Below are 14,503 nucleotides of genomic sequence, written 5' to 3'. Positions count from 1 at the left end.
CCTGATGTGAGAAGGAGATGGAGTGAGTATTTTGAAGGTCTGTTGAATGTGTTTGATGATAAGAGTGGCAGATATAGGGTGTTTTGGTCGAGGTGGTGTGCAAAGTGAGATGGTTAGGGAGAATGATTTGGTAAAGAGGGGGTTGAGGCCTGACTGTGGGGTTGATACTACTCATTGTGGGCGGAGTGGTGTGTGGGGGCAGGGTGTTGTGGCTGAGATTCAGGTGGTGGGGTGGATAGCGGCCATCGTTGCAGCTGGTGGTGTGTAGCACACAGGTTGGCGACGGCGGTGTGGGTCATAACTCACCCCTCATATTGTGCTGTTTGATTCCTATTTCGCTCACGGGGTCAGATAATTTGTGGGTTCAGAGCCCCGCCCTTCTCATGACATCATCAGGGGGCTCAGTGAAGCAACCCTACCTTATGATGTGCTGTTTGGTTTCTCTTCCGCTCACGGTGGCCTTTCTTGGCCTCGCTGGCTCGCTCATACATGTGAATGTCGACTCTTTAATAAGCTCGGTCAACTACTGCAATGCGACTATGGGCGGAAGACAGTCAAAAAAGGAGAACATAAGGTAGGGTTGGTGTGTTGAAGTATTCGGATGACGTCATCTGATAGGTGGGGTTTGGAACTTACCGACCAATCATTGATCAGATAATTTATGTGTTCAAAGCCCAGCTCTTCTCATGACGTCACCTGGGAGATCAGAGTAGCAGCCCTACCTTATGATGTCCTGTTTGGTTTCTCTTCCCCTCACGTCGCCTTTCTTGGCCTCGCTGGCTCATTCATGTGAATGTTGACTCTTTAATAAGCTCGGTCAACTGCTGAAATGCGACTCTGGGCGGAAGACGGTACAAATAGGCAAACATAAGGTAGGGTTGCTGCGTTGAAGTATCCGGATGACGTCGTCTGATAGGTGGGGCTTGGACATGACCAATCGATTGGTTAGGTGGTTTATAGGTACAAAATCCCGCCTTTCTCATGACGTCACTCGGGCAACTCAAAGTAGCAACCGTACCTTATGTTGTGCTGTTTGATACCTCTTCCGCTCACGGTGGCCTTGTTTAGCCTCGCTAGATTATGTAAAATGACGGTGGCTTTATCCTGCTAAAATGCGACTCTGAGCGGATGATGGTCGAAACAGGAGAACATAACATCCCTAGGGTTGCTGTGTTTAAGTACCCGGCTGACGTCATCTGATAGGCGGGGCCTGGGTATAACCAATCATTGGACACATACTATGTGGATTACAGAGCTCCATCCTCATGACGTCACCCGGGAACTCAGAGTAGCAACCCTACCTTATGATGTCCTTTTTGGTTTCTCTTACGCTCACGGTGGCTTTACTTGGCCTCACTGGCTCAATCATGTGAATGTTAACTCTTTAATAAGCTCGGTCAGCTACTGAAATGCAACTCTGGGCGGAAGACGGTACAAATAGGAGAACATAAGGTGGGTTGCTCTATTGAAGTAGCCGGATGACGTCGTTTCATAGGTGGGGCTTGGACATGACTAATCATTGGTCAGATTTTTATAGGTACAAAATCCCGCCCTTCTCATTACGTCACTCGGGCAGCTAAGAGTACCAACCCTAATTTATATTGTGCTGTTTGATTTCTCTTCCGCTCACAGAGGCCTTTCTTGGCCTCGCTGGCTAGAAGACTCCTTATGGTAATAATAATAACAATAATAATAATAATAAAGCTCGGGCAAATGCTGAAATGCGTCACTGAGGAGAAGACGCTCTAAACAGAACATAAGGTTGACGTCATATGATAGGTGGCTCTTGGGTATGACCGACCAATCATTGATCAGATTGTTTGTATATACAGTACCCCGCCCTTCTCATGACGTCACTCTTGCAACTCAGAGTAGCAACCCTACCTTATGTTGTGCTGTTTGATTCCTCTTCCGGTCACGGTGGCCTTGTTTAGTTAGCCTCGCTGGATTATGTGAAATGACGGCGGCTTTATCCTGCTGAAATGCGACTCTGAGCTGAAGACGGTCCAAACAGGAGAACATAAGATAGGGTTGCTGCGTTGAAGTTGTCGGCTGACTTCATCTGACAGGTGGGGTTTGGGATTGACCGACCAATCATTGATCAGATAATTTGTGGGTTCAGAGCCCCGCCCTTCTCATGACATCCGGGAGCTCAGAGAAGCAACCCTACCTTATGATGTGCTGTTTGGTTTCTCTTTCGCTCACGGTGGTCTTTCTTGGCCTCGGTGGCTCGCTCATACATATGAATGTCGACTCTTTAATAAGCTCGGTCAACTAATGCAATGCGACTATGGGCGGAAGACGGTCAAAAAAGAACATAAGGTAGGGTTGGTGTGTTGAAGTATTCGGATTTCTCATGACGTCACCCGGGTACCTCAGAATAGCAACCCTACCTTATGTTGTGCTGTTTGATTCCTCTTCCGCTCACGGTAGCCTTGTTTGGCCTCGCTGGATTATGTGAAATGAAGGCGCCTTTATCCTGCTGAAATGCGACTCTTAGTGGAAGACGGTCTAAACAGAAGAACATAAGATAGGGTTGCTGCGTTGGAGTATCTGGCTGACGTCATCTGATAGGCGTGGCCTGGGTATAACCAATCATTGGACACATACTATGTGGATTACAAAGCTCCACCCTCATGATGTCACCCGGGAACTCAGAGTAGCAACCCTACCTTATGATGTCCTGTTTGGTTTTTCTTCCTCTCACGGTGGCCTTAATTGGCCTCAATGGCTCAATCATGTGAATGTTGACTCTTTGATAAGCTCGGTCAACTGGTGAAATGCGACTCTGGGCGGAAGACGTCCAAACAGGAGAACATAAGATAGGGTTGCTGCGTTGAAGTACACGGCTGACGTCATCTCATAGGCATGGCCTTGGTACAACCAATCATTGGACACATACTATATGGATTACGGAGCTCCACCCTCATGACGTCACCAGGGAACTCAGAATACAACCCTACCTTATGATGTCCTGTTTGGTTTCTCTTAGGCTCACGGTGGCCTTTCTTGGCCTCACTGGCCCATTCATGTGAATGTCGACTCTTTAATAGGCTCGGTCAACTACTGCAATGCGATTATGGGCGAAAGACGGTCGAAAAAGGAGAACATAAGGTAAGGTTGGTGTGTTGAAGTACCCGGAAGACGTCATCTGATAGGTGGGATTTGGAACTTACCGACCAACCATTGATCAGATAATTTGTGTGTTCAGAGCCCCGCTCTTCTCATGACGTCACACGTGAGGTAAGAGTAGCAACCCTACCTTATGATGTGTCTGATTGGTTTCTCTTCCCCTCACGTCGTCTTTCTTTGCCGCGCTGGCTCATTCTTGAAAATGTTGACTCTTTAATAAGCTCGGTCACCTGCTGAAATGCGAATTTGGGCGGAAGACGGTCCAAATAGAGAACATAAGGTAGGGTTGCTGCGTTGAAGTATCCGGATGACGTCGTCTGATAGGTGGGGCTTGGACATGACCAATCCATTGGTCAGATGGTTTTTAGGTACAAAATCTCGACCTTCTCATGACGTCACTCGGGGAACTCAAAGTAGCAACCGCACCTTATGTTGTGCTGTTTGATTCCTCTTCCGCTCACGGTTCCCTTGTTCAGCCTCGCTAGATTATGTAAAATGACGGCGGCTTTATCCTGCTGAAATACGACTCTGAGCGAAAGACGGTCTAAACAGGAGAACAAAAGATAGTGTTGCTGCGTTGAAGTTGTCGCCTGACGTCATCTGATAGGTGGAGTTTGGGATTGACCGACCAATCATTGATCAGATAATTTGTGGGTTCAGCGCCCTGCCCTTCTCATGACATCATCCAGGAGCTCAGAGAAGCAACCCTTCCTTATGATGTGCTGTTTGGTTTCTCTTCCCCTCACGGTGGCCTTTCTTGGCCTCGTTGGCTCGCTCATACAGGTGAATGTCGACTCTTTAATAAGTTCGGTCAACTACTGTAAAGCGTCTATGTGCGGAAGACGGTCAAAAAAGGAGAACATAAGGTAGGGTTGGTGTGTTGAAGTATTCGGAACTGTTACCTGCCTGTGGGGGCCACGAGAGAACAGCCTAATCCCGCACACCCTAAGCCAACAAGGGGGAGATGACCTTGCGCCTGCCCGGTGGGCCGACACCAGATGTTCGAGGAAGGCTCTGACTACTAACCTGCGCTCTTGGACCACATCCTGTGAAGGGAGTGGGTCCAGGTTAGGGCTTTGACACTGCACACCTCAAGGTCCCGGTATGTCAACCCTAACCCTCTGAGAGCACTCACGCTTTCCTGACACCATGCACCTCGCCAACTCAGGGTGGCCGAAGACAAGTGCACGGTGTCTTTCCCGGTGTATTCCCGTACGCCTTGTAAGACTTCCGGGGTACAGTAGTAGCTGCACTTGTACTGATGTGCAGCTGAAAGCGGGAAGTGAATCCCAGAGACCTGGGTGTCAATTATGTAGGCCTCTGTGCCTTTGGAAGCCACGATGTCCGGCTTCCTAAAGGACCCCACAATCGGAATGCGCGGCTCGCAGGACACCTCAAAACCTCTTTGTCTCAATCACCCGGCCAAATAGTCACAGATGTTGTCGTGCCGTTTTACCTTCCCGCCATATGTACGAGGCGTACCCGGCTTCTGGCAGGTATCACAGAGGCCGTTGATCTCGGGCCGGCCACTGGACGCCCTGGCAGGGGTGGGTAATGCGCCTATCCGCACTTGGACGGCCTTCACGTAGTCGGCACCGGACAGGAAACGGTTCCCGCTGTTCACCCATCTCCTCACCTGAGGCACAGTGGCAGATGGAGCAAGAGCCGCACCGTCGACGGTGCTGACCAGGTTAGCCCTCCATACGTACTGGCGTTCGGACTTACTCCCCGCCTGTCGACCGGCAATGCATGCGGGTCCAGACCAGCGCTGCAGCTTGCTCAACACTGCAGGCTCCCGGACCGCCGCCTGAATCACTGGGTCGGTCGAGGTGAGCAGTTTTCCGAACCGCGCTTGTTTATTTAGCCGGACGGTTGAAACAAAGTCTGGTGTACCCAGCCCACCATCTCCAGCTGTCGAGTGGAAGAATGCACAGGGCACGCCATGGGCTAGGCGCAGCCAGCGGCGAACCGCCACTCGCACTTGCCTGTCCATGCGCGCTAACTGAGTCTTATATACTTCCCCCAACACCAGTCGATGCATGAACTTTGGCATCAGATGCTCCACAAGCAACGCAATCCGTTGTTGAGGTTTTAGAGGGACCCTGGTTATGTTTCGTAGCCCTTCTTCTAGCAGAGCTCCGTATGACTTACGCCGACCCCCGGTCCCGACGAGAATCCCGAGGTACTTATACTCGTCCTCGGCATTCATGGAACCGACAGCGATACTCAAGACTTGGAACGTCCTGTTCTTGTTGACGTACCAAGTCGTGCGTTTGCCGTCGACCTCCATGCTGAGGGTACGACACTTCCCTGGGTTGACCTGAAGCCCACCCCCCGCGAGGGTCGCAACCATCACGTCCATTGCCTTCTGTAAGCCAGTGGGCGTCTGCGCAACCAGAACCAAATCATCGGCAAAAGCCAATGCTGATATTGTTTTGTCTCCCAACCCCTACACCGGTCTCCTTCACCCTCGCGATTCCCTCGTCAATCACAAGGTTGAAGAAAATCGGTGATAATGGGTCACCCTGTTTGACCCCACGAGTCATATTAATCTTCTCCGACATCCCGTCGTTGCCTTCAATCTTAGCGAAGGCTCGGTCGTACGTCGACATTATGTCCTGACGAGGGCAGGGATGCCCTTCCGCGACATGGCCCGCTCGATAGTGCTATGGTTAACACTATCGAATGCTTTGGCCATGTCGAGAAATGCCAGGTGCACACCGTGGGCGTGTGCCCGCGCACGACCGACGATCGCATCCAAGATCGTCAGGTTCTCAAGACATCCGTCCACTGGAACGAATGCCTTTTGAGCTTCATCGATCTGGACGAGGCTTGAGATGCGGCTACTCAAGATCTTATGGAGCAGACGGACTACGGCACAGGAGATGGTGATCGGCCTGTAGTCCTTGGGTTCGGTTGGGTTGGGGACCTTAGGTATCAGCACCGTTCTGTTAGCCTTCAATGGCTCTGGCAACGCAGACGTAGCTAACCAGAGGTTGAACATTTTGGCCAGAACCCTCGGAGGAATGGACTTCAGCATCCGAGTAGACATTCCATCAGGTCCAGGAGCAGATGTTCTGGTGGCTTTGAGGTGGTGTGCTACCTCGTCTACGGTTATGATCTCTGCCAGTTGTTCACGTGTTAAGTCAAAGTCGGTAATGACACGTTCGTCCGGCTCAGATGGTCGAGAGAAGAGAGCCTCCCAAAAGGGATTGAGGCGTTCCGGCACAACCGAAGTTGGTGGTACCTCCCAATCACCTTTGAGTACCTGTCCAGCAGCCAAAGACCTATTCTCACGATAGAGTCTCTGTACTTTGCGGTATTGCTCCCTTCTAAGCCGGTTCCCACGCAAAGGAGCCTCCTCCGCGCGGCGTACACGGCCTGAGTTCGCCGACTGCCTTGAACAATCTCCACCACGATTCGGGCGGTCTTGGGGCGAGTTGCAGGAGCTTAGCATCTGTGATGAGTGCTCTGCAACTGCCCTGGTTGCGGCGAGGCAGTCACCCTGACGCAAGTGGTCAAGGGCTTCATTTAGGACGTCCTCGCCCCACGATGTACTTGTGGGGACGAGTAGTAATGCGTCGAAATAAGCGACAGTCTCCGCCACAAAGGAAGCAATCGATTGAGATGGGGATTGGGGGACTCGCGAAATGACTGGGACAGGTAAAACCGTGGGAGGAATGTTCATCTCACCACTGGGTTCCACAATCGCGTACATCCCTGTACGTGGTGCTTCCCCCGGGGCGTCATTCCGCGTGTTGCTTCGCGTTGTGGCTGGGAAACGCCTCTGAATCGGCGCACCATCCAGCACGTCGTTCTCACCAGTTTCCTGGAGGAGGTTTGAGTTGAAAGTCAGTTCCTGAACCTTGGACTTATATAAGCCTTGCGTCGGAGACCTTTGATTGCTTCGACCTTCCTAGATGGGACAATCTCCCGCAACCGCTGGTTTAGGCCCTGCCCGGCAACTAGTGAGGGACCAGCTGCCATCCCGGCCTCAGCCCTGGCGAGGAGCTCCATCTCCTCATCAGACCACCGAGCCTTGGAGAGAACGTACCTGGTAGGCAGCTCCTAGTGGAAGGAGCCGACATGTGCCTGCCTCTCGTGGACCCTGCGGCCCCGGAAGCTGGCGAAGGTCTTCCCAAAATGTGGGCAAGAGGGTGAGCGGTCGTCGGCCGCTCCCTCATGGCTATTATGTTTTCCTTTTTAGACCGTCTTCCGCTCTGAGTCGCATTTCAGCAGGATAAAGCCGTCGTCATTCTAAATAAGCTAGCGAGGTCAAACAAGGCCACCGTGATCGGAAGAGGAACCAAATAGCACAACATAAGGTAGGGTGACGTCATGAGAACGGCGGGGCTCTGAACCTACAAATTATCTGATCAATGATTGGTCGGTAAGTCCCAAGTCCCACCTACCACAAAACGTCATCAGGGTACTTCAACAAACCAAAACTATCTTATGTTCTGTTTGGACCGTCTTCTGCTCAGAGTCACATTTCAGCATTTGCCCGATCTTTTTTTATTATTATTATTACCATAAGGAGTCTTCTAGCAAGTGTGGCCAAGAAAGGCCTCCGTGAGCGGAAGAGGAATCAAACAGCACAACATAATGTAGGGTTCCTTCTCTGAGTTACCGGGATGACGCCATGATAAGGGCGGGGTTTTGTATATACAAACTATCTGATCAATGATTGGTCGGTCATGCCCCAGCGCCACCTATCATATAACGTCATCCGAATACTTCAACACAGCAACCCTACCTTATGTTCTCCTGTTTGGACCGTCATCCGCTCACAGTTGGGTTTCACATGTTGATCGTGTTTTTTTTTTTTTTACCATGAACAATTATCATTTCGAATGAGCCGGCGACGCCAAAAAAGGTCTCCGTGACCGGAAGAGGAACTAAACAGCACAACATAAGGTAGGGTTGCTACTCTGAGTTGCCCGAGTGACGTCATGAGAAGGGCGGGATTTTGTACCTATAAACCATCTGACCAATGATTGGTCATGTACAAGCCCCACCTACCAGATGACGTCATCCGGCTATTTAAACGAGGATCCCTATCTTATGTTCTCATGACGTCACTCGGGCAACTCAGAGTAGCAACCCTACTTTATGTTGTGCTATTTGGTTCCTTGGCCTTTCTTGGCCTCGCTGGCTAGAAGACTCCTTATGGTAATAATAATAACAATAATAATAATAATAAAGCTCGGGCAAATGCTGAAATGCGACACTGAGCAGAAGACGCTCCAAACAGAACATAAGGATGACGTCATATGATAGGTGCCCCTTGGGCCTGACCGACCAATCATTGATCAGATTGTTTGTATATACAATACCCCGCCCTTCTCATGACGTCACTCGGGCAACTCAGAGTAGCAACCCTACCTTATGTTGTGCTGTTTGGTTCCTCTTCCGGTCACGGTGGCCTTGTTTAGTTAGCCTCGCTGGATTATGTGAAATGACGGCGGCTTTATGCTGCTGAAATGCGACTCTGAGCGGAAGACGGTCCAAACAGGAGAACATAAGATAGGGTTGCTGCGTTGAAGTTGTCGGATGACGTCATCTGATAGGTGGGGTTTGGGATTGACCGACCAATCATTGATCAGATAATTTGTGGGTTCAGAGCCCCGCCTTTCTCATGACATCATCCTGGGGCTCAGAGAAGCAACCCTACCTTATGAGGTGCTGTTTGGTTTCTCTTCCGCTCACGGTGGCCTTTCTTGGCCTCGTTGGCTCGCTCATACATGTGAATGTCGACTCTTTAATAAGCTCGGTCAACTACTGCAATGCGACTATGGGCAGAGGACGGTCAAAAAAAGAGAACATAAGTTAGGGTTGGTGTGTTGAAGTATTCGGATGACGTCATCTGATAGGTGGGGTTTCGAACTTACCGACCAATCATTGATCAGATGATTTATGTGTTCAAAGTCCAACTCTTCTCATGAGGTCACCCGGGAGCTCAGAGTAGCAACCCTACCTTATGATGTGCTGTTTGGTTTCTCTTCCCCTTACGTCGCCTTTCTTTGCCTCGCTGGCTCATTCATGCAAATGTTGACTCTTTCATAAGCTCGGTCAACTGGTGAAATGCGAATTTGGGCGGAAGACGGTCCAAATAGAACATAAGGTAGGGTTGCTGCGTTGAAGTATCCGGATGACGTCGTCTGATAGGTGGGCCTTGGACATGACCAATCGATTTGTCAGATGGCTTATAGGTACAAAATCCCGCCCTTCTCATGACGTCACTCGGGCAACTCAAAGTAGCAACCGTACCTTATGTTGTGCTGTTTGATTCCTCTTCCGCTCACGGTGGCCTTGTTTAGCGTCGCTAGATTATGTAAAATGACGGCGGCTTTATCCTGCTAAAATGCGACTCTGAGCGGAAGATGGTCGAAACAGGAGAACATAAGATCCCTAGACGTGCTGCGTTTAAGTACCCGGCTGACGTCATCTAATAGGCGGGGCCTGGGTATAACCAATCATTGGACACATACTATGTGGGTTACAGAGCTCCATCCTCATGACGTCACCCGGGAGCTCAGAGTAGCAACACTGCCTTATGATGTCCTGTTTAGTTTCTCTTCTCCTCACGGTGGCCTTTTCTTGCCCACGTTGGCTCATTCATGTGAATTTTGACTCACTCTTTAATAAGTTCGGTCAACTGCTGAAATGCAACTCTGGGCGGAAGACGGTACAAATAGGAGAACATAAGGTGGGTTGCTCTATTGAAGTAGCCGGATGACGTCGTTTCATAAGTGGGGCTTAGACATGACCAATCATTGGTCAGATGCCTTATAGGTACAAAATCCCGCCCTTCTCATAACGTCACTCGGGCAACTCAGAGTAGCAACCCTACTTTATATTGTGCTGTTTGATTTCTCTTCCGCTCACGGAGGCCTTTCTTGGCCTCGCTGGTAGAAGACTCCTTATGGTAATAATAATAACAATAATAATAGTAAATAAAGCTCGGGCAAATGCTGAAATGCGACACTGAGCAGAAGACGGTCCAAACAGAACATAAGGATGACGTCATATGATAGGTGGCTCTTGGGCATGACCGACCAATCATTGATCATATTGTTTGTATATACAATACCCCGCCCTTCTCATGACGCCACTCGTGCAACTCAGTGTAGCAACCCTACCTTATGTTGTGCTGTTTGGTTCCTCTTCCGGTCACGGTGGCCTTGTTTAGTTAGCCTCGCTGGATTATGTAAAATGACGGCGCCTTTATCCTGCTGAAATGCGACTCTGAGCAGAAGACGGTCCAAACAGGAGAACATAAGATAGGGTTGCTGCGTTGAAGTAGTCGGCTGACGTCATCTGATAGGTGGGGTTTGGAACTTACCGACCAATCATTGATCAGATAATTTATGTGTTCAAAGCCCAGCTCTTCTCAAGACGTCACCCGGGAGCTCAGAGTAGCAACCCTACCTTATGATGTCCTGTTTGGTTTCTTTCCCCATTACGTCGCCTTTCTTGGCCTAGCTGGCTCATTCATATAAATGTTTTAACTCTTTGATAAGCTCGGTCAACTGCTGAAATGCGACTCTGGGCGGAAGACGGTCCAAATAGGAGAACATAAGGTAGGGTTGCTGCGTTCAAGTACCTGGCTGACGTCATCTGATAGGCGGGGCCTGGGTATATCCTATCATTAGACACATACTATGTGGATTACAGAGCTCCACCCTCATGACGTCACTCGGGAACTCAGAGTAGCAACCCTACCTTATGATGTTTTGTTTGGTTTCTCTTTCGCTCACGGTGGCCTTACTTGGCCTCTCTGGCTCAATCATGTGAATGTTGACTCTTTTATAAGCTCGGTCAACTACTGAAATGCGATTCTGTGTGGAAGACAATCCAAACAGGAGAACATAATTAGGTTTGCTGCAATGAAGTAGTCGGCTGACGTCATCTGATAGGGGGGGTTTGGGATTGACCCACCAATCACTGATCAGATAATTTGTGTGTTCAGCGCCCCGCCCTTCTCATGACATCACCCAGGAGCACAGAGTAGCAACCCTACCTTATGATGTGCTGTTTGGTTTCTCTTCCGCTCACGGTGGCCTTTTCTTGGCCTCGTTGGGTCATTCATGTGAATCTTGACTCATTCTTTAATAAGCTCGGTCAACTGCTGAAATGCGACTCTGGGCGGAAGACTGTACAAATAGGAGAACATAAGGTGGGTTACTCTATTGAAGTAGCCCCTCTAAAACCTCAGCAAAGGATTGCGATGCTCGTGGGACACTTGGTGCCTAAGCTCATGCATCGACTGGTGCTAGGTGAAGTTTATAAGACGCAACTAGCACGCATGGACAGGTAGGTGCGATTAGCGGTTCGCCGCTGGCTACGCCTAGCCCATGACGTGCCTTGCGCTTACTTTCACTCGGCAACAGGAGATGGTGGTTTGGGTATACCGGACTTTGTCTCGACCGTCCGTCTAAATAAACAAGCGCGGTTCGAGAAGTTACTCACCTCGACCGACCCGGTGATTCATGCGGCAGTCCGGGAGCCTTCAGTAATGAGCAAACTGCAGCGCTGGGCCGGACCCGCATGCATGGAGATCGAACTTAGTCAGTACTGTTGACGGAGCGGCTCTCGCTCCATCTGCTGCCGTGCCTCAGGTTAGAAGATGGGTCACCGGCGGGAACCGATTTCTGTCCGGTTCGGACTATGTGAAGGCTGTCCAAGTTAGGATAGGCGCGCTGCCGACCCCAGCCAGGGCATCCAGAGGCCGGCCCGAGATCACCGGCCTCTGTGACACCTGTCGTAAACCTGGGACACTTGGACACATCGCTCAGATGTGTCCTCGTACCCATGGGGGTCGTGTCAGAAGGCACGACAATATCAGTGCCTATTTGGCCGGACGGCTGAGGCAGAGGGGGTACCAGGTGGTCTGCGAGCCTCGCATTCCTATTGCAGGGTCCTTTAGGAAGCCGGACATCGTGGCTTCCAAAGGTACAGAGGCCTGGATAATTGATACCCAGGTCTCTGGAGTCCACCTCGCACTCTCAGCTGCACATCAACACAAGTGCAGCCACTACGGCACCCGGGAAGTCATACAGGGCGTACGGGATCGAACCGGCAAAGACACCGTGCACCTAACATCTGCCACATTCAACTGGCGAGGTGCATGGTGTCATGAGAATGCGAGTGCTCTCATTGGGCTAGGGCTGACACACCGGGACCTAGAGGTGTGCAGTGTCAAAGCCCTAACCTGGACGCATTCCCTCTACCGAATGTGGTCCAAGAGCACACGGTAAATAATCGGGCCTGCCTTGAGCATCTGGTGTAGGCCGCCGGGCAGGCGGTGTGCGGGATTAGGCTGTTCTCCCGTAGCTCCCGGGCAGGTACCAGTTCCTGAGGGCGGGTTGTCGGGCGGGCGGTGGACGCCTTGGCAGGGTTGCCCATTGATCCCGACAGACAGGCCGTTCTGGAAGGTTGAGCGGTGTTGGGAGGTCATTGTGCTTCAGGTTCGGTAAGGTATATCGAACCATCATCTTACTGCCACCTCTCCACTTACTTCTACCTATGCTATCAGCAGTCTGATCTTAATCTTCCTCTTATTGTGTCCATACGACCTTACTTCAATTAAACACTTCTTTCACTATCAACATGTAGAGTAGGTCGCTTACCGACATCCACCCCTTTTGTGTAGTATTTTAACTCTCAAAAGAGAAGCACAAGATATTAGAATGTAGTTAGACCTTCCTGCACGTCCCAACCAACTAATTAGGAAAATATGAAGAGAACCTATAAACAAAAACAAAAGCTATAATGGTATATGTCCTGGGATTGTACAGATGCTCCCTGAGCTATGGTTATCATTCTTTCTGATTCTTTTTAATGTTGTTTTCATGAATATGAAGTATCCAGTCATGTGGTGCTACTTAAAATTAGTGTTCATTTTCAAAACTGGGAACCGAATGGTATGTGACAACTATAGAGGAATTTCTATAATGGACACGTTAGCAAAAATTTATGACACACTAATATATAACAGACTACTTTTATGGTGTAACATCAACAATAAGTGCCAGGCTGGAGCGCAGAAGAAAAGGAGCTGCGTTGAACAAATATTGTCGTTACGATTGCTATGTGACTTCGCAGTATTTAGAAATGTTAAATTATATGTATTGTTTATAGATTTTAGTAAGGCTTACGATAGGGTCCCAAGAAATAAGATGATAGAGGTATTAAAGAGTGATGGATGTGGAAGACGAATGTTATTAGCTATTCAAGCAATGTGTAGGTGTACAAAACATCTCTTGAAAACTGCTGCTGTTACCACTACAGTTGGAGTCCGTCAAGGAGCTCCAACTAGCTGTTTACTGTTTATTATATATATAGACCGCTTTGTGAACATGCTGAAGATGGCAGTTGCTGCAGATGGTTTTTTAGGAGGACTGCATGTCTTGCTATTAATGGATGATAATGTTATCTTGGCAACCAGTAGAGATACTCTGAGTTGGCCGAGTGACGTCATGAGAAGGGCGGGATTTTGTACCTATAACCATCTGACCAATGATTGGTCATGTCCAAACCCCACCTATGAAACGACTTCATCCGGCTACTTCAATAGAGCAACTCACCTTATGTTCTCCTATTTGTACCGTCTTCCACCCAGAGTCGCATTTCAGCAGTTGACCGAGCTTATCAAAGAGTCAGCATTCACATGGTTGATCCAGTGAGGCCAAGTAAGCCCACCGTGAGGGGAAAAGAAACCAAACAGGACAGCATAAGGTAGGGTTGCTACTCTGAGCTCCCGGGTGACGTCATGAGAAGGGTAGGATTTTGTACCTATAAACTATTTGACCAATCGATTGGTCATGTCCAAGTCCCACGTATCAGATGACGTCATCCGGATACTTCAACGCAGCAACCCTACCTTATGTTCTCCTATTTGGACCGTCTTCCTCCTAAATTCGCATTTCAGCAGTTGACCGAGCTTATTAAAGAGTCAACATTTTTGCATGAATGAGACAGCGAGGCAAAGAATGACGACGTGAGGGGAAGAGAAACCAAACAGCACATCATAAGGTAGGGTAGCTACTCTGAGCTTCCGAGTGACGTCATGAGAAGAGCGTGGCTCTGAACACACAAATTATCTGATCAATGGTTGATCGGTAAGTTCCAAACCCCACCTATCAGATGACGTCTTCCGGGTACTTCAACACACCAACCCTACCTTATGTTCTCCTTTTTGGACCGTCTTTCGCCCATAATCCCATTGCAGCAGTTGACCGAGCTTATTAAAGAGGCGACATTCACATGAATGGGCCAGTTAGGCCAAGAAAGGCCACCGTGACACTAAGAGAAAACAAACAGGACATCATAACGTAGGGTTGTATTCTGAGTTCCCGGGTGTCTCCAA

The sequence above is a fragment of the Panulirus ornatus genome, chromosome 60 (genome assembly GCF_036320965.1).
Source record: "Panulirus ornatus isolate Po-2019 chromosome 60, ASM3632096v1, whole genome shotgun sequence".
In the NCBI taxonomy this organism is placed as follows: Eukaryota; Metazoa; Arthropoda; class Malacostraca; order Decapoda; family Palinuridae; genus Panulirus; species Panulirus ornatus.
This window is presented reverse-complemented; position numbering follows the sequence as displayed.